Source organism: Nycticebus coucang, chromosome 9 (genome assembly GCF_027406575.1).
Source record: "Nycticebus coucang isolate mNycCou1 chromosome 9, mNycCou1.pri, whole genome shotgun sequence".
NCBI classification, from domain to species: Eukaryota; Metazoa; Chordata; class Mammalia; order Primates; family Lorisidae; genus Nycticebus; species Nycticebus coucang.
This window is the reverse complement of record NC_069788.1, coordinates 37,530,301-37,556,869: the sequence shown is the minus strand read 5'-3', so window position 1 is coordinate 37,556,869 and position 26,569 is coordinate 37,530,301. Positions and strand designations below refer to the sequence as shown.

At 45.6% G+C, this 26,569-nt stretch overlaps 1 protein-coding gene, 1 non-coding gene and 1 pseudogene across 3 annotated transcripts in view; all 3 read right to left on the bottom strand.

Moving 5' to 3' along the window:
• The window catches only part of CCND3 (cyclin D3), a 109,814-nt gene that overhangs the window by 58,258 nt on the left and 24,987 nt on the right, over positions 1-26,569 (bottom strand). Inside the window, exon 2 of one of the 2 annotated variants that reach the window (XM_053601993.1) lies at positions 261-353. The exons of the other annotated variant lie outside the window; for it this stretch is intronic. The gene's annotated coding sequence lies outside the window, so the exon portion shown is untranslated. The remainder of the gene's footprint in view (positions 1-260; positions 354-26,569) is intronic. 2 annotated transcript variants of the gene reach the window in all.
• Positions 9,245-9,413, bottom strand: LOC128593709 (40S ribosomal protein S29-like; annotated as a pseudogene).
• Positions 19,059-19,243, bottom strand: LOC128595216 (small Cajal body-specific RNA 16). The gene has a single exon (XR_008382864.1). It is a non-coding gene; the product is annotated as a small Cajal body-specific RNA 16 (non-coding RNA).

Sequence of the window (26,569 nt, the reverse complement as noted above, 5' to 3'; positions counted from 1 at the left end):
CTAGAGGACTATGCCATGACTGTCCTGAACTAAGTATGTTTGGTCTGAACTGAGATGTGCTTATGAATATAAAATATGCACCAGAAGTCAAAGAATTGTACCAAAGATGTAAACTATCAAATATGTTATTGTTACATGGGTTACATGGTGAAATGATAATATTTTAGGTGTCTTAGGAAAAATAAAATATAATACATTATTGAAATTCATGCCTTTCGAGTCATAGCACCAACAAATTTAAAAAAACAGGTCTCTCTTACCTTTTCTCCTTCATGAGAGGGACCTACTTCCAACTCTCTTTGGAAATGCTCTACATTTTCTCTTTGTTCCAAGTAAAATCTCTTTTTGTCACCCTGAAAAAAATAAAATTAAATTAATGTCCCCGTGTCCTTTCATTTTTTACAACGTAGCTACTAGAATATTTAAAATTACATATGTGGCTTGCATTATTTTTCTGTTGGATACAGCTGCCTTAAACCACTGGTTCTCTAGCTACACACTGTAATCACCCAAGGAACTAAAAAAATACCCATGTCTGGGTGCTACTTCCAGAGATTCTGATTTAATTAGCCTGGAATATGTCCTGGGCACTGATATTTCTATTTTTTTTGAGACAGAGCCTCACTATGTCACCCTCAGTAGAGTACCGTGGCGTCACAGCTCACAGCAACCTCCACCTCCAACTCTTGGGCTAAACAATTCTCTTGCCTCAGCCGTCCAAGTAGCTGGGACTACAGGTGCCCCCCACAATGCCTGGCTATTTTTTTTGTTGTTGTTGCAGTTGTCATTGTTGTTTATCTGGCCCAGGCCAGGTTTGAACCCACCTGCCTCGGTGTATATGACCAGCTATAGGCACTGCCCTGCCTATAATCTCAGCTACTCTCAGCTGGGCACCTATAGCTCAGAGGCTGTCTGTTCAAACCAGCCTGGGCCTGCCAAATAACAATGACAACCACAACAAAAACATAGCTGGGCGTTGTGGCGGGCACCTATTGCCCCAGCTAGCTGGGAGGCTGAGGCAAGAGAATCGCTTAAGTCCAACAGTTTGAGGTTCCTGGGAGCTGTGACACCATAGCACTCTACCAAGGGTGATATAGTGAGACAATGTCTCAAAAAACAAAAAACAAACAAACAGGGGGGCGGCACCCGTGGCTCAAGGAGTAGGGCGCCGGTCCCATATGCCGGAGGTGGCGGGTTCAAACCCAGCCCCGGCCAAAAAAACAAACAAACGGAAAAAACTCAGCTACTCTGAAATTCTTTTTTTTTTTTTTTTTTTGGTTTTAGGCTGGGGCTGGGTCCGAACCTGCCGCCTCTGGCATATGGGGCCAGTGCCCTACGCCTTGAGCCACAGGCACCACCCAACTCAGCTACTCTAGAGAGTAAGGAAGGGAGGATTCCCTGAGGCCAGCCACACAACAAGAGCTCCTGTCTATCTAATAAAAAAAAAAAAAAAGAAAGAAAAGAAAACATAAGTAGACCAGAGGGCTCCAAGTAACTCACTAGGTACTAGGTAGCTGGAACTGTCCTGTATTTTGATTTGGATGATGGCAACCTAGGTGCTTGCAAGTGTCAAAACTCATAAGCAGTCTTTTAAAAATGTCCATTTAATATGTATTCTTCAATAAAGAAAAAAACATATAGGATGAAGCTAAAATAACATTTACAGAGAAATACATATCCTTAAATGCATATATTAGAAAAGAGAGAGGGCTGGGTGCAGTGGCTCATCCCTGTAAGCCTAGCACTCTGGGAGGTGGCATGTGCCTGCAATATCAACTACTTGGGGAATCTGAGGCAAGGAGGATTATTTGGGCTCAGGAATTTGAGGTTGCTGTGAGCCCACTCTAGCCTGGGCAACAGAGCGAGACTCTATCTCAAAAAAAAAGATTCAAAATTGATAAATGAAACACAAAATTTGGGAAGTTACAAAAAGAATAACAGAGTAAATCTTTTTTTTTTTTTTTTTTTGAGACAGTCTCACTTTGCTGCCCTCAGTAGAGTGCCATGGCGTCATAGCTCATAGCAACTTCAAACTCTTGGGTTTAAGTGATTCTCTTGCCTCAGCCTTCCAGGTAGCTGGGTCTACAGGTTCCTGCCACAACACCTGGCTATTTTTGTTGTGGTGGTGGTAGTTGTCGTTGTTGTTTGGCAGGCCTGGGCCAGGTTCAAACTCACCAGCCCCAGAGTATGTGGCTGGCACCCTTGCTGCCGAGCTACAGGTGCTGAGCCTACAGAGTAAATCATAAGTAGACAATCCTGGCACTCAAGGAGACCGAGACGGGTGGATTGCCTAAATTCAGGAGTTTGACACCAGCCTGAGCAAAAGTGACATCCTATTTTTCTACTAAAAAAGAAAATCTAGCCAGGCATTTGGTAGGCACCTTGTAGACCCAGGCTACTCAGGAGGCTGAGACCAGAGGATCTCTTGAGTACAAGAATTTGAGGTTGCTGTGAGCCATGATGCCCTACACTCAACCCCAAGGTCACTGAGTGAGACTCTGTCTCAAATAGACAAAAAAAAAAAAAATGTTAAGTAAAAAGAAGAAAACAGTAAGAGTAAAAATGAAATAGAAAACGAGCAGTTGGGGTAGCACCTGTGGCTCAGTGAGTAGGGCACTGATCCCATATACCGAGGATGGTGAGTTCAAACTCAGCCCCAGCCAAACTGTAACAAAAAATAATAGCCGGGCATTGTGGCAGGCGCCTGTAGTCCCAGCTACTTGGGAGGTTGAGGCAAGAGAATTGCCTAAACCCAGGAGGTAGAGGTTGCTATGAGCTGTGATGCCATAGCACTCTACCAAGGGTGATAAAGTGAGACTCTGTCTCTAAAAAAGAAAAGAAAACAAGCAGTGGAGAAAATCACTAAAGTCAAAAGAAGGATGTTGATAAGACTGACAGGCCAGGCAAGGTGGCTCATGCCTGTAATCCCAGCACTCTGGGACGCCGAGGCAGGTGGATCATCTGAGTTCACGAGTTGGAAACCAGACTAAGCTAGAGTGAGACACACCTCTAAAAATAGCTGGGCATTGCGGCAGGCACCTATAACCCCAGCTACTTGGGAGGCTGAGGCAAGAGAATCACTTGAGTCCAGGAGTCTGAGGTTGCTGTGAGCTATAACACCACAATACTCTGCTGGGGGCTACAAAGTGAAACTCTGCCTCAAAAAAAAAAAAAAAGAAAGAAAAGAAAACACTGACAAAATGAACAAAACTTAGGTAATATCGATTGAGAAAGAGAAAGAAGATACAAATAAATATTAGAGATTTTAAGTGATATATTTAAATCTACAGCAGAGATTTAAAAGAGAATTACGAACAACTTTATGCCAATAATTTGAAGCAAACTGGATATTACCAAAAAATATAATTTATCAAAACTTAAAGAGAAAAACCTATATAGTCCTACATATAGAATAACTATATATTTTATTTTTTATTTATTTTATTTTTTATTTTTATTTTTTTTTAGAGACAGAGTCTCACTTTATCGCCCTCAGTAGAGTGCTATGGCGTCACACAGCTCACAGCAACCTCCAGCTTCTGGGCTTAGGCGATTCTCTTGCCTCAGCCTCCCAAGTAGCTGGGACTACAGGCACCCGCCACAACACCCAGCTATTTTATGTTGCAGTTTGGCCAGGGCTGGGTTTGAACCCGCCACCCTTGGTATATGGGGCCAGGGCCCTACTCACTGAGCCACAGGCGCCGCCCCAGAATAACCATATATTTTATTTTCCAAACCAGGACATCTTTGAAAGTGAAATGGGAAGCTACTAATAAATATACTGGGACAACAGGCAGAACCTGGTACTAGCTCTGGGGAACCAGGAAGTATAGTAAGTTTACTTATAGCCATAAATAAACATTTATTTTTTCTTTTTTTTTTAGAGACAGAGTCTCATTTTATTGCCCTCGGTAGAGTGCATGGCATCACAGCTCACAGCAACCTCCAACTCCTGGGCTTAGGGGATTCTCTTGCCTCAGCCTCCCAAGTAGCTGGGACTACAGGTGCCCGCCACAACACCTGGCTATTTTTTGTTGCAGTTTGGCTGGGGCTGGGTTTGAACATCCCACCCTCAGTATATGGGGCCAGCTCCCTACCTACTGACCCACAGGCGCCACCTGCCATAAATATAAATTAAATCAATAACTTAAAATCTTTCTGTTAAGGCGGGCACGGTGGCTCATGCCTGTAATCCTAGCACTCTGCGAGGCAGAGGCGGGTGGAGTTCAGGAGTTCGAGACCAGCCTGAGCAAAAGCAAGAAACCAGCTCTACTAAAAATAGAAAAACTGAGGCAAGAGGATCACTTGAGCCCAAGTTTGAGGTTGCTGTGATCCAGGACTCCACAGCACTCTACCTAGGGCGACAGCTTGAGACTCTGTCTCAAAAAACAAACAAACAAAAAACTTCCTATTAAAAATGATCCCAGGCTCAGAAAAGTTTATAGTAATGTTCTACCAAACATCCAAGAAAACATCAATTCGGCTTGGTGCCTGTGGCTCAAGCGGCTAAGGCGCCAAGCTACATACACCAGAGGGGGCAGGTTCGAATCCAGCCCAGGCCTGCCAAACAATGACGGCTGCAACCAAAAAATAGCTGGGCGTTGTGGCAGGCACCTATAGTCCCAGCTACTTGGGAGGCTGAGGCAGGAGAATCACTTGAGCCCAGGAGTTGGAGATTGCTGTGAGCTTTGATGCCATAGCACTCTACCCAGGGCAATAGCTTGAGGCTCTGTCTCAAAAAAAAAGAAAGAAAGAAAGAAAACATCAATTCCAATTTTATGCCATTTTTGTTGAAGAATAAAAAAGAAAGAAATACTCTCAACTCATTTAATAAGATTAGTTAAATCTTAACTCCAAAGGAGCCAAATATAGTATAAGAAAAAAAAATTATGGGTTTTTAGACAAAGTATAGTAAAGAAGAAAAGAGAAAAATTATAGGTTAATATAATACCATTTGTAAGCATAGATGCTAATACCTTGTCAAAATACATGCAAACTAAACCCAGCAGTATAAAAAAGATAATCTATCATGTCCTAGTTGGATTTATCCCAGGAATGCAAAGAAAATTTAACATAAAAAGTTAATGCAGGGCGGCGCCTGTGGCTCAGTGAGCAGGGCGCCGGCCCCATATACCGAGTGTGGCGGGTTCAAACCCAGTCCCGGCCAAACTGCAACAACAACAAAAAAATAGCCGGGCGTTGTGGCAGGCGCCTTTAGTCCCAGCTACTCGGGAGGCTGAGGCAGGAGAATCGCCTAAGCCCAGGAGTTGGAGGTTGCTGTGAGCTGTGTGATGCCACGGCACTCTACCGAGGGCAATAAAGTGAAACTCTGTCTCTACAAAAAAAAAAAAAAGTTAATGTAAAAAAAAGAGGTAATCTAATGTATTGGCTTCATAGATGAAAAAAGAAACTCATAACATCATCTCAATAGATGTACAAAAAGCAATTGATAAGATTTAACAATAAACTATAAAAGAAATAAAAACAAACTACCTTAACCTGTTAAACAGCATCTGCCCTCAACCTATAGCAATCATTATTATTAGTGGGAATAGTAGGAAACCAGTTAAAAGCATTTCCTGGGGGGTTTTTTTGTGTGTGTGGTTTTTTTTTTGAGACAAAGTCATACTTTATCGCCCTCAGTACAGTGGCATGGTGTCACAGCTCACAGCAACCTCCAACTTTTGGGCTCAAGAGATTCTCTTGCCTCAGCCTCCCGAGTAGCAGGGATTACAGGCGCCTGTCACAACACCTGGCTATTTTTTTGTTGCAGTTGTCATTGTTGTTTAGCAGGCCCAGGCTGGATTGCAACCCGCCAATCTCAGTGTATGTGGCCAGCACCCTAACCACTGTGCTATGGGCACTGAGCCACACTTCTTGCTATTTCTTTTTTTCTTTTTCTTTCTTTCTTTTTTTTTTTTTTGAGACAGAGTCTCACTATGTCACCCTTGGTATAGTGCCATGGCATCACAGCTCACAGCAATCTCCAACTCTTGGGCTTAAGCTATTCTCTTGCCTCAGCCTCTTGCCTCAGACTACAGGTGACCGCCACAACGCCCAGCCACTTTTTGATTGCAGTTCTCATTGTTATTCAGCAGGCCCAGCTGTGTTTGAACTTGCAAGCTCTCGTGTATGTGGCTGGCACCCTAGTCGCTGAGGTACAGGCACTGAGCCAATTCCTGGCTATTTCTTAGAAATGAGGTCTCACTCTGGCTCAGGCTGGTCTCGAACCTGTGAGCTCAGACAATCCCCCTGCCTTGGCCTCCCAAGTGCTAGGATTATAGGGTGAGCCAAGGCACCTGGCTTAGAAGCATTTTCTTTTTCTTTTCTTTTTCTGTAGAGACAGAGTGTCACCTTATCGCCCTCGGTAGAGTGCCGTGGCCTCACACAGCTCACACTAACCTCCAACTCCTGGGCTTAGGCGATTCTCTTGCCTCAGCCTCCTGAGTGGCTGGGACTACAGGCACCCGCCACAATGCCTGGCTATTTTTTGTTGCAGTTTGGCTAGGGCCGGGTTTGAACCCGCCACCCTCAGTATATGGGGCCGGCAACCTACGCACTGAGCCACAGGCACCACCCAGAAGCATTTTCTTTAAATTCAGAAACAAGTCAAGGATGCCTGCTGTTCCTGCTCCTAGCAGACATCAATATAATGTCCAATTTAGAGGTCCTAGCAAAGGACCACAGAAAGCAAAGAAAAATGGAGGTAGAGAATTGGAAAGAAATGTCATCATTAATAGATGATGTAATTGCCTGAATAGAACCACTTCAAATACACAAATTGTTAAAATTAATTAGGAAAATGAACAAAATCCATATGTTCATCAGTAAAGGTTAGAGAGAATAGACCAGGAAAGGGAACAAGAAAGCTTTCATGGAACTGTTGACATTATTTCTTAAGTTTATACAACCTTAGTTTTCTCATACTGCTTCATAATATATATACACGCATATACACGTGTACTCACATGTATTCACTTACATCCTTTTGCATGTATCATATTCTCATAATTAAATTAAAATTTTAAAACAAAATATATTTTTATATTCTATATTGCACAGTTAATGGTTGTTTTATTCTTTTATAATGAAAACATAAAAAGGTCTGTATTTGGGGCAAAAGAGATTAAAGCAGCCAAGAAAAGGAGGCTGGAATTTCACCAAGAGTTTGACAGATGGGCTGGTGGATAGCTGTGAGGGTGGCTCATAAGGCCAAGTCCAATTAAAGTCAGGACAAGGGTTTAGTCAAGGACTGAGCAGAAGCTGGTAGGATGGGAGGGAAGACCAACAGCACTGACCTTTAAGAAGGCAGTTTTTAGAGTTTGGAAGGAGGTGAAGTCCAAAGACAGGGGGTTAAAATGGTGAATGAATAAATAGCAAAAAACTGGAAACCACCCAAAGGCCTAACAATCAGGCCCTGGCTGAACAACCATGGAACCATTCAGAGAAGAAATGATGCTGTGTCCATACATAGATGGGCTTACAAAATTAGGTGACGTAAAAAATTTCAGGACACAAAATAGCATTTGTGCAGATTACAATTATGAAAGGACATGCGTGTGCTTCGAAAGGCAGCAAAGGGTGGACAAGATCGAGTCATGCTCATGGATGCTGTTTTAAAGTCTATGTAATTTTCTTTCTTTTCTAGAATGCCAGCGATCAACAAACAAAAACACATAACGTGGGGCTTTAAAGTAAAAAGAGTGGCTGTTGAAGAAAGGAAGAAAGCAGTGAAGGCCACCAATGGTGAGACCTGACGGTGACAGGAAGAAAGGAGATGGCAGAGCCGCTGGTGGCGTGTGCAGGCTGAGGCAGCAGCTGGCAGGGCCAGTCAGGGGCTGTTGGGAGAGCCAGGAAGAGGGAAAAGGGAGGCTGTTTCTAACCCTTTACTGCCTATATCTCAGTCGTCTTCTTTTTTTTTTTTTTGAGACAGAGTCTCATTTTGTTGCCCTCAGTAGAGTGCTGTGAAATCACAGCTCACAGCAACCTCCAACTCTTGGGCTTAAGCGATTTTCATGCCTCAGCCTCCCAAGTAGCTGGGACTACAGGTGCCCACCACAACACCCAGCTATTTTTTTTTTTTTTTGTAGTTTTTGGCTGGGGCTGGGTTTGAACCCGCCACCTCCAGCATATGGGGCCAGTGCCCCACCCCTTTGAGCCACAGGCACTGCCCCGACCCGACCACAGGCGCTGCTATTTTTTAGAGATGAGGGCCTCGCTCTTGCTCAGGCTGTTCTCGAACTCATGACCTTATTAGGCAATCCACCTGCCTTGGCCTCCCAAGTGCTGAGATTACAGGCATGAGCCACCGAGCCCAGCCTTAGTCCTATTTTTTTAATTAAAAAACTAACAGTAGGGGCGGCACCTGTGGCTCAGTCGGTAAGGCGCTGGCCCCATATACCAAGGGTGGCGGGTTCAAACCCGGCCCCGGCCAAATTGCAACCAAAAAATAGCCAGGCGTTGTGGCGGGCGCCTGTAGTCCCAGCTACTCGGGAGGCTGAGGCAAGAGAATCGCTTAAGCCCAGGAGTTGGAGGTTGCTGTGAGCTGTGTGAGGCCACGGCACTCTACTGAGGCCATAAAGTGAGACTCTGTCTCTACAAAAAAAAAAACTAACAGTAGGCTCGGCGCCTATAGCTCAAGTGGCTAAGACGCCAGGCTGGCGGGTTAGAATCCAGCCTGGCCTGCCAAACAACAATGACAACTACAATCAAAAAATAGCTGCACTTGGGCGGAGCCTGTGGCTCAGTGAGTAGGGCGCCGGTCCCATATGCCGGAGGTGGCGGGTTCAAACCCAGCCCCGGCCAAAAACCACACCAAAAAAAAAAAAAAAAAATAGCTGCACATTGTGGTGGGCACCTGTAATCCCAGCTACTTGGGAAGCCGAAGCAAGAGAATTGCTTAAGCCCAAGAATTTGAGGTTGCTGTGAGCTGTGATGCCACAGCACTCTACCCAGGGCAACAGCTTGAGACTGTCTCAACAACAAACAAACAACAAAAAAAACTAACAGTACTTCTTGAGACAAATTCAAACAGTGCAGAAGTATGTCTATGTGTAAAGTGACAGAACCCTCAGCCTCACCTCCCACTCCCTACTGCTAACAGCTCAATATGTAGCTTTACAGAGCTCTACCATTTTTCTTTTTCTTTTTTTAAATTTTATTTTATGTACATGTATCGGCCATATGTGTTTAGCATGGTTTCTTTCACTGAGCCTCCCTGGATAATCCATTCAAGGAAGATTACTTAGTCCAACTTAATGCACCCGATGTCCTTCCCGTACTGACGGAAGCACTGGACGCACATTGAGGCCATACTTCGGCATCAGACCGCGCCGGTTTGAGCAGACGCGGCGAGAGCAAGAACCCTGGCTGAATTTTCGCGGGTGGCTCCAGTAGAGCTGCTGGTGTCCCATCTTGCTTTCAGGAGTGCAACGAGGCCAGAGCTATACCATTTTTCTTTATTTGCTTCCACCGGTTTTTTCGTTATAAAGACAAGATTTTTAAAATGTGGGATTAGGTAAAAGAAATGGTGAAATCGCCTATCCTGATAGATTTAGTCCAACAGAGCTAACTGCTGCTGGGTAGTCTGGGAACATGTGTGCATGTAAATACTTACGTATATGTTCATTTATAGCTTTACAGTTGTTTTTACATAGAGACATCTTCCGTCTCTAATTAAGTAGTTTCGCTCTATGATAAATCACAGTGGATCTCTGCTACCTCGCCACAAAAAGATTCACCTCATGCTTTTGAATGATGGCCTAATATTCCATAGAATATGGCTGAAAGGTAAACTTCAGAGAACATAGGAGCATCTCTTTCCCTGCAGTTGACAGGAAAGGAGATGTAGAAACAAAAGATTCAAGATGGCAGGAGGTATTCCTGGAGGGGGCTGCCCTTGGGGTTGGGGAACATGCAGAGAGGTGCTTTGTTCTCTTAAGCCAAAGCCCCATCCAAATGTAGCTAACTGCAAGGGAGAAGGGTTGTCACTGGAGCCCACCACTGGGGGCTCACCTTCCTTGAGTGACGTGCTCTTCTCTCATTTGGACCTAGGCAGGCCCACATATTAGAAACTTAAGAGGATCTCTAGAATAGTAATTTGCCAAGTATGGCCCCTATGCCTACAGGAGCAGCATCCAAAAATTGGAAATGCAAATGACTGGACTGTACCTTAGTCCTACTGAATCAGAATCTCAGGGTGGAACTCAGCCATCTGGCTTTACCAGGGATGCAGATACAGGCTGGACTTTGAGAACCTTTGTTCCAGAATGTGGATCTGAGTTGGATTTCCTTATTCACCGCCCCCCTCCCCCATGCCCATTCTCCCAGGGGACAAGGAGGAGTCAACCCTGAAGGGGATGAGTTTACCAACTTAAATAACTGGTCTTCTTTTGAGAGCTTAGAAGCCATAGGCGAAGTCAGTGGCCTAGATAGTCCCTGGAGCAGCCCTCTCCTCCCTTCCACCTCACCACCACGCCCTCTGAATAAAACAGAAAGGGAGATGGCAGTGGAAACCTGCTGCTTTCTACTTTCCCTGAACTGTTGTCCCCACCCATGGGGCACAGCACTTTGCAGGATGGATGGAGTGAAACTTTAGAATGAGGAGGAACCGGGGTGTGGCAGGGTTGGGGGAGGGAGTTAGAGGGAGGGAGAGGAAGAATGTCCTCATTTCACCCAGCTGCACCCGCCTGCACCTGTTCAGCTGAGGCCCAAGGAGAGGCAGCAAGCCTGACAGTAAATGAAACGCAGCCCCACCCCAGCTAGGGGGGCCCTTCCCACCCTGCAGTGGCAGGGCTAACTGACAGGAAAACTGTGAATGATTTCAGGTGGCTGAATGAGAGGCTGGGGGAAACAGCTGGGCTCCTCTGGGCAGGGAGGAGCAACTGTCTTTTATCACCTCCAGGCTCTCAGGGCTTGGGGCAAAGTCAGCCAGCACTGGGTGGGTTGGGACCTGCTCAGGGACCTGTGGGTTTCCTTCTCTTACTGAATAGGACAACGCCACCAACAACAGGGAGGAGGCTCTCAGTTCTGCTGCTGAGCCTTTATATTCCACAATATTCTTTAGTTCCTTTGAAGGCAATAACCTTCTCTCTCTTTTTTTTGTAAACAGTCTTCATTTTTTAAGAGCAGTTTTAGATACACAGCAACATTGAGCTGTGCAAATTGAGAGGAAATGTTAAGTTTCCTCTTGGTCTGCCCTCCACAGAAGCACTGCAGCAGTTTATCCCAAGCAGTCAACTGGTCCATCATTTTGCAAGCACTGAGGGCTTTCACAGTGATTCTTGAACTTTTAAGGATCACCGGAGGAGGCCAGGCACAGTGGCTCATGCCTGCAATCCTAGCACTCTGGGAGGCCGAGGCAGGTGGATCGCCTGAGCTCATGAGTTCCGGATCAGCCTGAGCAAGAGCAGGACCCTGACTCTAAAAATAGCCAGGTGTTGTGGTGGGTACCTGTAGTCGCAGCTACTTGGGAGGCTTAAGCCTAGGAGTTTGAGATTGCTGTGAGCTATGACACCACAGCACTCTATCAAGGGTGATAAAGTGAGATTCTGTCTCAAAAAAAAAAAAAAGAATCATTGATGGCTAGGGATGGAGGTTCACGACTGTAATTCTAGCATTCTGAGAGGCTGAAGTAGATGGATGGTTTAGGGCTCAGAAGTTTTAAGATTAGCCTGCGCAAGAGCAAGACCCGTCTCTACTAAAAAATAAAAAAACTAGCCAGACATCATGGCAGGCGCCTGTGATCCCCAGTTCCTTGGGAGGCTGAGGCAAGAAGACCTCTTGAGCCCAAGAGTCTGAGGTTGCTGTGAGCTATGATGATGCCATGGCTCTCTACTCAGGGCAACAGAGTGAGACTCAGCTTCAAAAAAAAGAATCACTGGGAATTTATTAAAGAGGCAGGCTCTGTTTTCCACCAGCAGACAATTTGATTCAGGAGGTCTAGGGTGGGGCCCAGGATTGTGTATTCTTGACACCCTCCCCAGGAGATGTTGATACATTTGATACTCTGAGCCCTACTCTGAGAAACTCAGGCTTGGTGTGAGGTACAAGGTGTTAGCTGCTCTCGTGGGAAGGAAGGAAGCAGTGAACATAAAGGATACGAATCCTCCCACCACCATCACCACAGAGTACCAACACCGCTGGACCAACACCGCTAAGCCCTCCACCTGCAAATGCAGACAGCAGAGGATGGATCAGTGCAAACTGAGGTACTGGGGGGAGGGATGCTCACCAGCCCCCCAAATGTCAGAGGGGCTGGCCACTGATTAGAAATCAGCCAAGAAACTGTCACAGGGCTTGGCGCCTGTAACTCAACAGGTAGGGCACCAGCCACATACACCAGAGCCAGCAGGTTCGAACCCAGCCCAGGCCTGCCAAACAACAATGACAACTACAACCAAAAATAAAATAACCGGGCGTTGTCGTGGGTGCCTTTAGTCCCAGCTGCTTGGGAGGCTGAGGCATGAGAATCGCTTGAGCCCAAGAGTTGGAGGTTGCTGTGAGCTGTGACACCACAGCACTCTACCCAGGGCGATAGCTTGAGACTCTGTCTCAAAAAAAAAAAAAGAAAGAAAGAAAGAAACTGTCATAGGATCATTTCATGGTAAGGCACCTTGATCAAGGCAACCTTTCCATTCCTCTGTTTTCTCATCTGTCAAATGGGGACATGATGGTCCCTACCAATTAAGTTACAGAGTGCTACATGTAAGAGTTTAAAATGGTGCCCAACATTGAATAAGCACCAGATATGTGAAAATTAGCACTATGATCATTGTTGGGAAGGGAGTGGAGAAGACTATAAGAAAGCATGTGAGTCAGGGAGAAAGTGAGTGTCCCCTTCAGGATGATTAGTGCAGTTAGAGGAGAGGGACCACAAAGGAGGAGGAAATTCAGGGTCACACTGGAGAGACAGGTGGGAAGCATTATGGGTTGAACACCCAGTATTGCAGAACATGGCCTTATTTGGAAATAGTGTCACAGCAGACATAAGATATAATTAGTTGAGGTCATACTAGAGTAGGGTGGGCCCTTAATCCCATATGATTGCTGTCCTTATAAGAAAAGAACAGAAAATAGCTGGGCATTGTGGCGGGCGCCTGTAGTCCCAGCTACTCAGGAGGCTGAGGCAAGAGAATCGCTTAAGCCCAGGAGTTGGAGGTTGCTGTGAGCTGTGTGAGGCCACGGCACTCTACCAAGGGCCATAAAGTGAGACTCTGTCTCTACAAAAAAAAAAAAAGAAAAGAACAGAGAAATAGCTGGCGTTGTGGTAGGCACCTGCAGTCCCAGCTACTTGGGAGGCTGAGGCAAGAGAATCGCTTAAGCCCAAGAGTTTGAGGTTGCTGTGAGCTGTGACGCCACAGCACTCTACCGAGGGTGACAGCTTGAAACTCTGTCTCAAATAAAGACAGAGGCAGATATTGGAGTGATTCAGCTACAAGCTAGGGAACACCTGGGGCTACAGAAGCTGGAAGAGAATACGAAGGTTTCCCCCCCAAGAGGTTTCTGAGGGAGCCTGGCCCAGCTGACACTTTGACTTTAGACTTCTGACCTCCAGAACTGTGACAGAATAGTTTCTGTTTTTTTGAGGCAACCCAGTTTGTGGTCCTTTGTGAGAGCTGCCCTAAGACATTTGGAGTCTATGTAATGAGCAACATGGGCCACTGGGGTAACTTGAACAGGGAAATCATTCTTTCATTCTTTTTTTTTTTTTTTTGGCTAGGGCCGGGTTTGAACCCACCACCTCCTGTATATGGGGCTGGCGCCCTACTCCTTTGAGCCACAGGTGCCGCCCAGGGAAATCATTCTTGATCAATAAGCCCAAGAAACTTGAAGACTCCTATCAAAACCTTTCCCAGTCTGGCTCAGTGCCCATAGCTCAGTAATTAGGGAGCCGCCACATACACCAGAGCTGGCAGATTGGAACCTGGCCTGGGCCTGCTAAACAGCAACGACAACTACAACCAAAAATAGCTGGGTGTTGTGGCAGGTGCCTATAGTCCCAGCTACTTGGGAGGCTAAGGGAAGAGCCCAAGATTTTGAGGTTGCTGTGAGCTGTGATGCCCCACTCGACATAGTGAGATTCTATCTCAAAAAAAAAAAAAAAAGGCAGCGCCTGTGGCTCAAAGGAGTAGGGCACTGGCCCCATATGCCGGAGGTGACGGGTTCAAACCCAGCCCTGGCCAAAAACTGCAAAAACAAAGAAAAAAAAAAAAAAGTCCTTTGCCCACTCTTGGAAAATGTCAACGTCATAAAAGACAAAGAAGAACTAAGGAACCATTTCAGGTTAAAGAAGACTTAAAGAGACCTAACAACTGAACGCAGCCCATGATCTGACTTGTTTTCTTTGCTCTAGAGCAGCAGACCCAACCTTTTTGGCACCAGAGGGGACAGGTTTCATGGAAGGCAATTTTTCCATGGATGGGGCTGAAGGGGTTGATATGAGCCTGAAATCAATTGATTTATTTTGGTCTCTGTGCTGTCAAATCTCTATGTTTTCTTTTTTTTGACACAGAGTCTCCCTATGTTAGCTTTGTTAGAGTGCTGTGGTGTTACAGTTCACGGCAACCTCAGACTCTTGGGCTTAAGTGATTCTCTTGCCTCAGCCTCCCGAGTAGCTGGGACTACAGGTGCCCTCCACGACGCCCGGCTCTTTTTGTTGTAGTTGTCATTATTATTTGGCAAGCCCAGTTAGATTCAAACCTACTAGCTCTGGTGTATATGGCTGGCGCCCTAGCCACTAAGCTACAAGCACCGAGCCATCAAATCTCTATGCTAATGATCACATCTATTTGCAGCTACTCCCCAATGCTAGCATCACTGACTCAGCTCCACCTCAGACCATCAGGCAAGAGATTCTCATAAGGAGCACCCAGCCTAGATCCCTCTCATGCATGGTTTACAGTAGGGTTTGGGCTCCTATGAGAATCTAATGCTGCTGCTGATCTGACAGGAGGTGGAGCTCAGGTGGACAAAGGAGTGTAAATACAGATGAAGCTTTGCTCCTCACATCCTGCTGTGCGACCAGGTTTCTAACAGGCCACTGACCAGTATTACTCTGCAGCCTGGGTTTTGGAGACTGCAATTCTAAAATACATCATTGAGATGGCTGTGACATATCAATAAGGTCTATAGGTTAGACACTAGCATTGTATCAATATTAATTTTTGTGATTTCTTTTTTTTTTTTGAGACAGAGCCTCAAGCTGTCACCCTGGGTAGAGTGCTGTAGCATCACAGCTCACAGCAACCTTCAACTCCTGGGCTCAAGTGATTCGCCTGCCTCCGCCTCCCAAGCAGCCGGGACTACAGGCACCAGCCACAATGCCCAGCTATTTTTTATTTTTTTTGGTTGCAGCCTTGTGGTTTGGCGGGCTGAGCTGGATTCGAACCCGCCAGCTCAGGTGTACGTGGCTGGTGCCTTAGCTGCTTGAGCCACAGGCACTGAGCCAAATTTTTGTGATTTCTTTCTTCTTTTTTGAGACAAAGTCTCACTATGTTGCCCTCGGTAGAGTGCTGTGGAGTCACAGCTCACAGCAACCTCAAACTCTTGGGCTTAAGAGATTCTCTGTCTCAGCCTCCCAAGTAGCTGGGACTACAGATGCCCACCACAATACCTGTCTATTTTTTTGTTGCAGTTGTCATTGTTGTTTAGCTGGCCTAGGCTGAGTTTGAACCCGCCAGCCTTGTTGTATGTGGCTAATGTTATAACCACTGTGCTACGGGCACTGAGCCTATTGTGTTTTGTTTTTTTTTTTAATTAATTTTTTTGAGGCAGGGTCTTAGTCAGGCTAGAGTGCAAAGGCATCATCATAACTCATTGTAACCTCAAACTCCTGGGCTCAAGTGATTCTCCTGCCTCAGCTCCCTGAGTAGTGGGGACTACAGGCTTCTGCTACAATGCTAAGCTAACTTTTCTATTTTTAGTAGAGATGGGGTCTCACTCTTGCTCACACTGGTCTTGAACTTTTAGCCTCAAGTAATTCTCCTAGCTCTACTCTACCTCCCAAAGTACTAGGACTACAGGCATGCACCACCATGCCTGGCTAAGTTTCTCTTTTTTTTTTTTTAATTTCCCAGTTGCAGCCTGGGAAATTATAATTATAATTCTTTTGGGGTTATCTAAGAGAAGACCTTGTTCTAAGAATACACTTTAAAGTGTCTGTGGGTAAGGGACATTATCATTGCAATTTACACTCAAAGAATGTACTTTATCTATATAAGAGAGACACACACAGAATGATACAGCAAATGAAATAGGATGTTAATATTTGCAGAACTGGAGTGAAGACTACACAAGAAGTTTTTGTACAATTCTTACAACTTTTCATTAAGTCAAAATAAAAAGTGGAGGGGAGTTCTTTGTCCCCTTATGCTGAACTATGTGTAACCCTCTGAGGTTCTTGGAGCCTAGATCCTAGATCTGAACACCAAACTAAAGTGACGAATGAAGATATTCTGAGAACTTTTTTTTTTTCAAGACAGAGTGACAGAGTCTCTCACTCTGTCCCACTGGGTAGCATGCTGCGGCATCATAGCTCACAGCAACCTCACACTCTAGGACTCAAGCAATTCTCCTGCCTCAGCTTCTCAAGTAGCTGGGACTATAGGCACCCACTGCAATGCCCAGGAGTTTAAGGTTGCTGTGAGTTGTGAAGCCCCGGCACTCTACCCAGGGTAACAGCTTGAGACTCTTGTCTCAAAAAAAAGGAAGAAACCCTCCTGCCTCAGCCTCCCAGAGTGCTAGGATTATAGGTGTGAGCCACCAGGCCTACCCAAAACTTTTGATAGCTATGTGCTGAGAGTCTACTTATGCCACTGTGAGGTATTAGCTATTAAAATGTGGTTATCAGGCACAGTGGCTCATGCCTGTAATTCTAGCACTCTGGGAGGTCAAAGTAGGAGGATGGTTTAAGCTCAGGAATATGGTACAAGCCTGAGCAAGAACGAGACCACATCTCTAAAAAATAGAAAAATTAGCTGGGCAGCACCTGTGGCTCAAAGGAGTAGGGCACCGGCTACTCGGGAGGCTAAGGCAAGAGAATCGCCTAAGCCCAGGAGTTAGAGGTTGATGTGAGCTGTGACGCCACAGCACTCTACCGAGGGCAACAAAGTGAGATTCTGTCTCAAAAAAATAATAATAAAATAAAATAAAGTTATTGCTTAGTTATTAATTGACAAAAATAAAAAGTACTTGTTTTAAAATATGTATATATTGTGTCACACTAATTAACATATGCCTTGCATCACTTTTTTTGGTGGTGGGAACACTTAAATACTATTCTCTTGGCAATTTTCAAGAAGTATACAATACATTATTATTAAGATCATTAACTGTAAGGCCATGCGCAGGTGGCTCACACCTATATTAGCACTCTGGGAGGCCATGGCAGGTGGACTGCTTGAGCTCAGGAATTCAAGACCAGCCCAAGCAAGAGCAAGACCAAGACCTCAGTCTCCAAAAATAGCCCAGTGTTGTGGCATGTAATCCCAGCTACTTGGGCTGAAGAGATCCTCTTGCCTCAGTCTCCCAAGAGTTTGAAGTTTCTGTGAGCTGTGACGCTACAGCACTCTACCAAGGGCAACAAAGTGAGACTCTGTTTCAAAAAAATAAATAAATAAAATAAATGAATAAATACACAAATAAAAGAAGCACAGAGGGGCAAGGTCTGTTTCATTCCCTTGCCCTGGCTCTCCCCTGTATGGGACTTTGTTCCTATCCTGCAGCTCTCTACTTCTGTCCTGACTGTGGCCTGCTGGTTCTCCCTCTCCCCCCCACTGCCCAGGTCCCCTACCTCAGCTGTCTCCCTAATCAGGGCCCCACAGCCTCTCCAGCAGGGAGTAGGAGCCCCTGGCACTCAGGGGCCTGGGAGGGCCCCTGATAAACAGCTGGAGTCCTTGTTTGCAGAATCTGTCATCTCCAAAGGAAAAGCAGAAACAAACCACCAGAGCCAGGGGGCTGGCTGATAATGAGTCACATTGCTGCTGGCAGCCCTCCACTCTGTGCTGCATCTGGGACCTCCTGCTTGTCTTTCAAGATCCACTGCAAAAATATCTCATCTCCACAAAGTCGTCCTTGACTACACCCCAATCACCCCACCTCTGCAAGCATACCCTGCACCCAGCACAACATCCCTTACTACCATGTATTACATAAGTGGGAACTGCTCAGGTGTTAGGGGTCCAACCAGCCTGTGAACGCCAGCACTTAGACTGCTCTCATTTCACTAGAGAGATCTAAGAATAACATCTTTTTCCTTTAGTTTTACACACTAAGCACAAAATAAAGATTACTACCCACTGCTTTCAAATACTATAATGAGATGTTAAATGTTAGGTATCCAAATCATTTTGATTAATCAATGGAAGGTTTCGTTCATGTTTGAAAAATGTGCAAATTAGATACTGTTTTGTTTTCAGGCAAACTACTCTGTATTTTTAAACAGTTGTTACAGTCTTACATGTGTAGAAGTATATCATCAATAGTATGTATATAAATTCATTTTGTATAATGTCATATACTTAATAAATTTACATAGCATAAAAAGTTCTACAGAAAGAAAAAGGAAATACAACATTGGGCATGCAAAATTATCCTAACTTGGCTAGGTGTGGTGGCTCAGCAGCAGCACTCTGGGAGGATGAGCAGGGTGGATTGCCTGAGCTCAGGAGTTCAAGACCAGCCTGAACAAAGTGAGACTCCATCTTTAGTAAAATAGAAAAACTAGCCAGGCATTGTGGTGGGCGCCTTGTAGTCCCAGCTACTTAGAGGCTGAGGATCACTTGAACCTAGGAGTTTAAGATTGTTATGAGCGGGGTGGCGCCTGTGGCTCAACGGGTAGGGCGCTGGTCCCATATGCCGGAGGTGGTGGGTTCAAGCCCAGCCCCGGCCAAAAAAAAAAAAATGAGCCAAAAGATTGTTATGAGCTATGACACCACACACTCTACCCATGGCGATTGAGTGAGACTCTGTCTCAACAACAACAACAAAAAAAAAAAACCCTAAGTTTGTAAAAAGAAAAACGATTACATATGAACAGTATTCTATGATCCTATTTTTTTTCCTATTTGCATTATCATACACGATCATCAGGCTGCTACTAGAATTCTCACACCTGTTACTGCAAATTCAAAACCCAGGAGACTTCTGCAAATTTACATTAGGCCAGGCTTGGGCTGCCCGCATATGCAAGGCTGCACTCACTACTGGGCAGGGTCAACAGCACAGGAGCCTTTCCCCAGACAGAAGGTGGCAAATACCATAGTCTCCCCCTTTCTGTGGGTGATACATTCTAAGCTTCTCGGCAGATAGTACTGAACCTTACATATACTATATTGTTTTCTTTCTTTCTTTTTTTCTTTTTTGTTTAAGAGACAGAGTCTCACTTTATCACACTTGGTAGAGTGTCGTGGCATCACAGTTCACAGCAACCTCCAACTCCTGGGCTTAGGTGATTCTCTTGCCTCAGCCTCCCGAGCAGCTGGGACCACAGGCGCCCACCACAATGCCTGGCCTATCTTATTTTCTTATACATACATACCTATGATACAGTTAATTTTTTTTTTTAAGACAGAGTCTTACTTTGTCACCCTTGGTAGAGTTCCCTAGTGTCATAGCTCACAGCAACCTCAGACTCTTGGGCTCAAATGATTCTCTTGACTTAGCCTCCCAAGTCGCTAGGACCACAGGCACCTGCCACAATGCCCAGCTATATTTAGAGATGGGGTCACACTCTTATAAAAAAATAGTAAAAAATTATAATTTTTTACTATTCAATTTAATTAAACATAAAAGTTAAATCTCAAAATTAATAACTTTTTTTTTTCCTTTTGCAGTTTTTGGCTGGGGCTGGGTTTGAACCCGCCACCTCCGGCATATGGGGCCAGCGCCCTACTCCTTTGAGCCACAGGTACTGCCCTAATAACCTTTTCTTTTTGAGACAGAGTCTCATTTTTGTCATTCTTGGTAGAGTGCCCTGGTGTCACAGCTCACAGCAAACTCAAACTCTTGGATCCAAGCAATTCAGCCTCCTGAGTAGTTGGGACTATAAGCACCTGCCACAATACCCAGCTGTTTTAGAGATAGGGTCTTGCTCTTGCTCAGGCTGGTCTCGAACCTGTGAACTTAGGCAATCCACCTGCCTCGGCCTCCCAGAGTGCTAGGATTACAGGTGTGAGCCACCACGCTCGATACCTAATAACTTTTTTAAAAATTAATTATTTATTTTTATGGTTGAGGATTCATTGAGGGTACAGAGAACCAGGTTACACTGATTACATTTGTTAGGTAAAGTCCCTCTTATAATTGTGTCCCACCTCCAAGAGGTGTGTAACACACCGTGAGCCCCCATCTCCTCCCTCCTTCCCAAAATTAATAACTTTTTTTTTTGAGGCAGAGTCTCACTTTGTCACCCTGGGTACAGTGCCATGCCACCCTAGTTCACAGCAACCTCAAACTCTTGGGCTTAAGTGATTCTCTTGCCTCAGCCTCCCAAGTAGCTGAGACTATAGGCGTCCGCCACAATGCCCAGCCATTTTTGTTGTTGTTGCAGTAGTCATTGTTGTCATAGCTGGCCTGGGCCAGGTTCAAATCCACCAGCCTAGGTGTATGTGGCCGGTGCCCTACCCACTGAGTTACGGGTGCTGCCCTTTTTTTTTTTTTGAGACACAGACTCTATTGCGTCAGCCTTCCAAGTAGCTGGGACTACATATGCTTGCCAAGACACCAGTTAATTTTTTCTATTTTAGCAGAGATGGGGTCTCTCTTTTGGTCAGGTTGCTCTCAGACTCCTGAACTCAAGCAATCTACTGGCCTTGGCCTCCCAGAGTGCTAGGATTATAGGTGTGAGCCACTATACCCAGCCCACAAGAGGATGTCTTGAGCACAAGAGTTTGAGGTTGCTGTGAGCTATGACTCCATGGCACTCCACCCAGGGTGACTGAGACTCTGTCTCACAAAAAGAAAATAGATGTAAGACAAGAAGGAAATCACGAGAGGAGGGGCGGGGGGAGGATGGGCAGAGGGAGGGTGATTGGTAGGATCACACCTACAGTGCATCTTACAAGGGTACATGTGAAACTTACTGGATGTAGAGTATAAATGTCTCAACACAATAACTAAGAAAATGCCAGGAAGGCTATGTTTTGTTTTTTTTTTAATTTTTAAAAATGGTTTATTTTTTTAATCCATTAAGGCAAAACTGTACCCTGAAATTAATTCTTTACATTCATCAGTCTTACAGTAGGACATTCCAAACATGTAAGTTCCCATAAATTCAGGATATAAATCAATGCATATGGTCAGTTCAACAGGAAGGCTATGTTAACCAGTGTGATGAAAATATGTCAAATGGTATATAAAACCAGTGTATGGTGCCCCATGATTGCATTAATGTACACAGCTATGATTTAATAATAAATAAATAAATAAAAGAAGGAAATCACACAAAATATAAACTAGGTCTATCTTCGAGTGATAAGAACTATGGGTGATTTTTCTAATTTTTTCCTATTTTTCTATATTCTCCAAATTTCTTTTTTCTTTTTTTTTTTTTTTGTTGCAGTTTGGCCGGGGCTGGGTTTGAACCCGCCACCCTCAGCATATGGGGCCGGCGCCCTACTCACTGAGCCACAGGCACCGCCCAATATATTCTCCAAATTTCTATAATGAGCAAATATTTATGATTTTTTTAAACCTTAAAAACAAAGGCTTAACAATGGAATGCACACAGTTCCCCGCCCATCTCTGTGCCTGCATCTGACCCAACCTGCAGGAGTTTCGTGGCTCTCTGTCCTCCCTTGTCCCATTGTATTCATCGGGTCCCTGGAAGGACTTGGTCTAAGGGTGTGCATGGTCCAGGCCTCCATCCACAGTGCCCTCCCCAGACCTAGACACCTGCACAGCGATGCGGGGCTGCAGAAAGAGTCCCTGTCTCTGATGGGACAGCCACAGCTCCTGCCCTACCCTGGCCTCCACCTCCCAACCCTTCAACCTGTTCACTTCCAAAGACAACTCAACTCTCTGGGAAGCCCCTAGCCCACAGCCTTCCCTATCGTCCTTGCCTCAAAATGCCCACAGCACAGACAGGCTGCATCCCAGGGCCTCACACAGTAGTCCTCTTTACGTGAGGCTTCAGTTAGCCACAGAACAGACAAAAGATACTCTGAGAGACCACATTCACATAACTTTTTTTTTTTTTTTTTTGGCCAGGGCTGGGTTTGAACCCGCCACCTCCGGCATATGGGACCGGCGCCCTACCCGCTGAGCCACAGGCGCCGCCCACACATAACTTTTATTACAGTATATTGTTAAATGTGTGTAATTGTTCTATTTTTTTATTTTATTTATTTATTTATTTATTTATTTATTTATTTATTTTTGAGACAAAGCCTCAAGCTGTCACCCTGGGTAGAGTGCCATGGCCTCACAGCTCACAGCAACCTCCAACTCTCAGGCTTAAGCGATTCTCTTGCCTCAGCCTCCCATGTAGCTGGGACTACAGGCACCCACCACAATGCCAGGCTATTTTTTGGTTGTAGTTGTCATTGTTGTTTGGCAGGCCTGGGCTGGATTCGAAGCCGCCAGCTCTGGTGTATGTGACTGGTGCCTTAGCTGCTTAAGCTACAGGTGCCGAACTATAATTGTTCTATTTTATTAGTAGTTATTGTGGTTAATCCCTTTGTGTGCTTCATTTATAAATTAAACTGTATCATAAGTATGCACAAAAAGAATGGTATTTACAGGGTTCGGTACTATCTGTTTCAGCGTAGAATATATCCCATGCAGGTAAGGGGACACTACTATATTTGCCACCTTCTGTTTCCCCTCACTCTCACAATAAATGGACCGATATTTATTGAGAGAAAATCATATGCAGTGATGGGCACTGCTGGAGAAACAAGGACTGAAGCCCAAAGGCATCGGGGACAGGGCAGTCATCCTCCACATGGGCTGAATGAGTGACAGAAGGCAGGAAGCCTTGAAAGAGGCAGAGCCTGTCCTCAAGGAGCTCATAGTCTCTTGAGAACAATAAGCAGTATGCACAGAAATATACTCGGAAATGCTCCCGGCTTGGTGCCTGTGGCTCAAGTGGCTAGGGCGCCAGCCACATACATCTGAGCTGGCAGGTTCGAATCCAGCCCGGGCCCACCAAACAACGACAGCTGCAACCAAAAAATAGCCAGACGTTGTGGTGGGCGCTTGTAGTCCCAGCTACTTGGGAGGCGGAGGCAGGAGAATCACTTGAGCCCAGGAGTTGGAGGTTGCTATAAGCTGTGATGCCACGACACTCTACCTAGGGCGATAGCTTGAGGCTCTGTTTCAAAAAAAAAAAAGAAAGAAAGAAAGAAATGCTCCCCCTGGCTCGGTGCCTGTGGCTCAAGCAGCTAAGGCACCAGTCACATACACCGGAGCTGGCAGGTTCGAATCCAGCCTGGGCCCGCCAAACAACAATGACGGCTGCAACCAAAAAAAAAAAAAAATAGTTGGGCGTTGAAAGAGGCAGAGTCCTGTAGTCCCAGCTACTTGGGAGGTAGAGGCAGGAGAATTTCTTGAGCCCAGGAGTTGGAGGTTGCTGTGAGCTGTGATGCCACAGCACTCTACCCAGGGTGACAGCTTGAGGTTCTGTCTCAAAAAAAAAAAGAAATGCTCCCCAGGATGTAGGATATGCTCGGCCCTTTGGAAGCCTCTGTCTCTCAGCTACAAAATGCACTCCCAAAAGGCTGAGCAGGGAAGAGGGGGCATAGGGGAAATTGCAACCTCATTCCCATGTTACTTTTTCTTTTTCTTCTTTTTTTTTTTTTGAGACAGAGTCTCAAGCTGTCATTCTGGGTAGAGAGCTACGGCGTCTTAGTTCACAGCAACCTCCAACTCTTGGGCTCAAGTGATCCTCTTGCTTCAGTTTTTCTATTTTTAGTAGAGATGAGGTCTCGTTCTTGCTCAAGCTGATCTTGAACTCCTGAGCTCAAGCAATCCACCTGCCTCAGCCTCCCACATACTGAGTGCTGACCATGAGCAAATCACAATTCCACTGTCTTTAATCCTGAAACAACCCTGTGAGAGAAGATAGTGTGATCCCAATTTGCAGATGAGACTCACAAGTGCCTCCAGGCTGAAGAATCTTGTGTGTGGTCATCTTGCTAGTAAACAGTCTCAAGAATTCAAACTTTGGCAGGAATCCAAAGGCCAAGGCACGCTTTCCCTACCTCTTTCTTCTATAGTATCTCTTACATTCACCAGCATCTAGCATTATGACGGTTCAGTACACATTAGAATGAGTGAAGAAATGAATGAACAAGTGATCAGCTCCTAGGCTGGCAAAGAAAACCTCCCAGCACACATAAAAAGGGTGGAGGTGGGGAGGAGACCTACGAGTAAATGGAAAATAAAACAAACAATCGTTTAGTTACCACTTCCTCTGGGGATGGGTCACGGTTTTTAACGGTGTGCAAAGCACCCATACAGCCTGCTAAACGCACATCCACAAAGACGCACAAAAAGCTATTTATTTACTTCCTTTGTGAGGGGTAAATAAAGATCTGGGTAAAACAGGCTCCCCCCAAACCACCAGGGGGTCTTCCCCAGGTGTTGAGGCAGCACGTGGCCTAGAGAAGTCACAGGTGGCTGCCTGCTTGAGTCACTGCCTCTGCAGGCTTTATGCATGTGTGGGTCTGGCTCACCAGAGAGGCCCATGTGCAGTGGGGAAGAAGAGGAAGGACAAAGGGGGAAGGGAAAAGGGTGGCACACAGGTTTCCTCACCCCTCCACCAGTGTGGGCTGGGGCAACAGCATTCACCCACTCCCCACCCCAGGAGCTGGCTTGGGGTGCTGCAGGCCCCCTGCTGGGCCAGGCAGTCAATCCTGAGATGCCTGAATCTTGGCAGGGTAGGACTAGGCCAGAAGGGGACCATGTGGAGGCTGGTTACTCACGGATTCTGTGTTAGCAAATTCACCTACTTGCTAACATTTATTTATAACCTCAACAGCAGTATGTCAGACGCTTTGCAGTTAGTCACTGGGGAACATACACAGTGCTGCACAAAATTTGAGACTCCCAACACACTTTCCAAATGAGGTTGAATAAGACAGTGCTCTGCCTGTTTCAGCTCTCCTAATGTAAATAAGGAGTGTTCCATGCCACTTTTCTGCATTTTGGGGTCGTTCTATTGATTTGCCTGTTTAAAATGTCCCCTATGCACAGGGCTGATGTGCTATCTAATGTTTCTATGTGTAAGATGATGGTGTCTTACAGAGAAAATACATTAGATCACCTTGTTTGGGCATGAATTATAGTGCTGTTGGCTATAAGCTCAACAGTAACGTGTCAATAATATATATTATTCTGTTTAAAGATAGGTAAAGTGGCCGGGTGTGTTGGCTCACGCCTATAATCCCAGCACTTAGGAGGCCAAGACAGGTGGACTGTTTGAGCTCACAGGTTTGAGAGCAGCCTGACCCAGAGCAAGATCCCTGTCTCTAAAAACTAGCCAGGTGTCGGTGGCACCACAGCTCAGTGGGTAGGTCGCCAGCCACATACACCCAAGCTAGTGGGTTCAAACCCGGCCTTGGCCAGCTCAACAACAACGACAACTGCAACAAAAAAATAGCCAGGCACTGTGGCAGGCTTCTGTAGTCCCAGCTACTTAAGAGGCTGAGGCAAGAGAATTGCTTAAGCCCCAAAAAGTATGAGGTTGCTGTGAGCTGTGACGCCACAGCACTCTACCAAGGGCGATATAGTAAGACTCTGTCTAAAAAATAAATAAATAATGGCACCTATAGTCCCAGCCATTTGGGAGGCTGAGGCAAGAGGATCACTTGAACCTAAGAGTTTGAGGTTGTAGGGCGGCACCTGTGGCTCAAAGGGGTAGGGCGCCGGCCCCATATGCTGGAGGTGGCGGGTTCAAACCCAGCCCCGGCCAAAAACTGCAAAAAAAAAAAAAAAAAAGAGTTTGAGGTTGTTGTGAGCTAAGACGCCACAGCACTCTACCAAGGGTGACCAAGTGAGACTCTGTCTCAAAAAAAAAAAAAAAAGACAGATAAGGTGTCTTTACAGGCTTGTAGTCCCAGCTACTTAAACAAAAGTTGAAACAAAAATACACAATAAGTTTCTGTATCGATCAGTTGGTGAAAATGTAGCAACCAGGCTGGGCACAGCAGATCACCCCTGTAATCCTAGCATACTGTGAGGCCAAGGCAAGTGGATTGCTTGAGCTTGGGAATTCAAGACCAGTCTCAGCAAGAGTGGGACCCTATCTCTACTAAAAATAGAAAAATTAGCCAGACATGGTGGTACATGGCTATAGTCCCAGCTACTTGGGAGGCTAAGACAAGAGGATCACTTGAGCCCAAGTCTGTGAGTTTGAGGTGGCTTGAGCTAGGATGACACCACAGCACTCTACCCAGGGTGACAAAATGGGACTCAAAAAACAAAAGGTCAGGAGTGGTGGCTCACACCTGTAATCCCAGCACTTTGGGAGGCTGAGGCAAATGGATCGCTTGAGTTCAGGAGTTCAAGACTAACCCGACAACCTGAACAAGAGTGAGACCATGTCTCTACTTAAAATAGAAAAACTAGC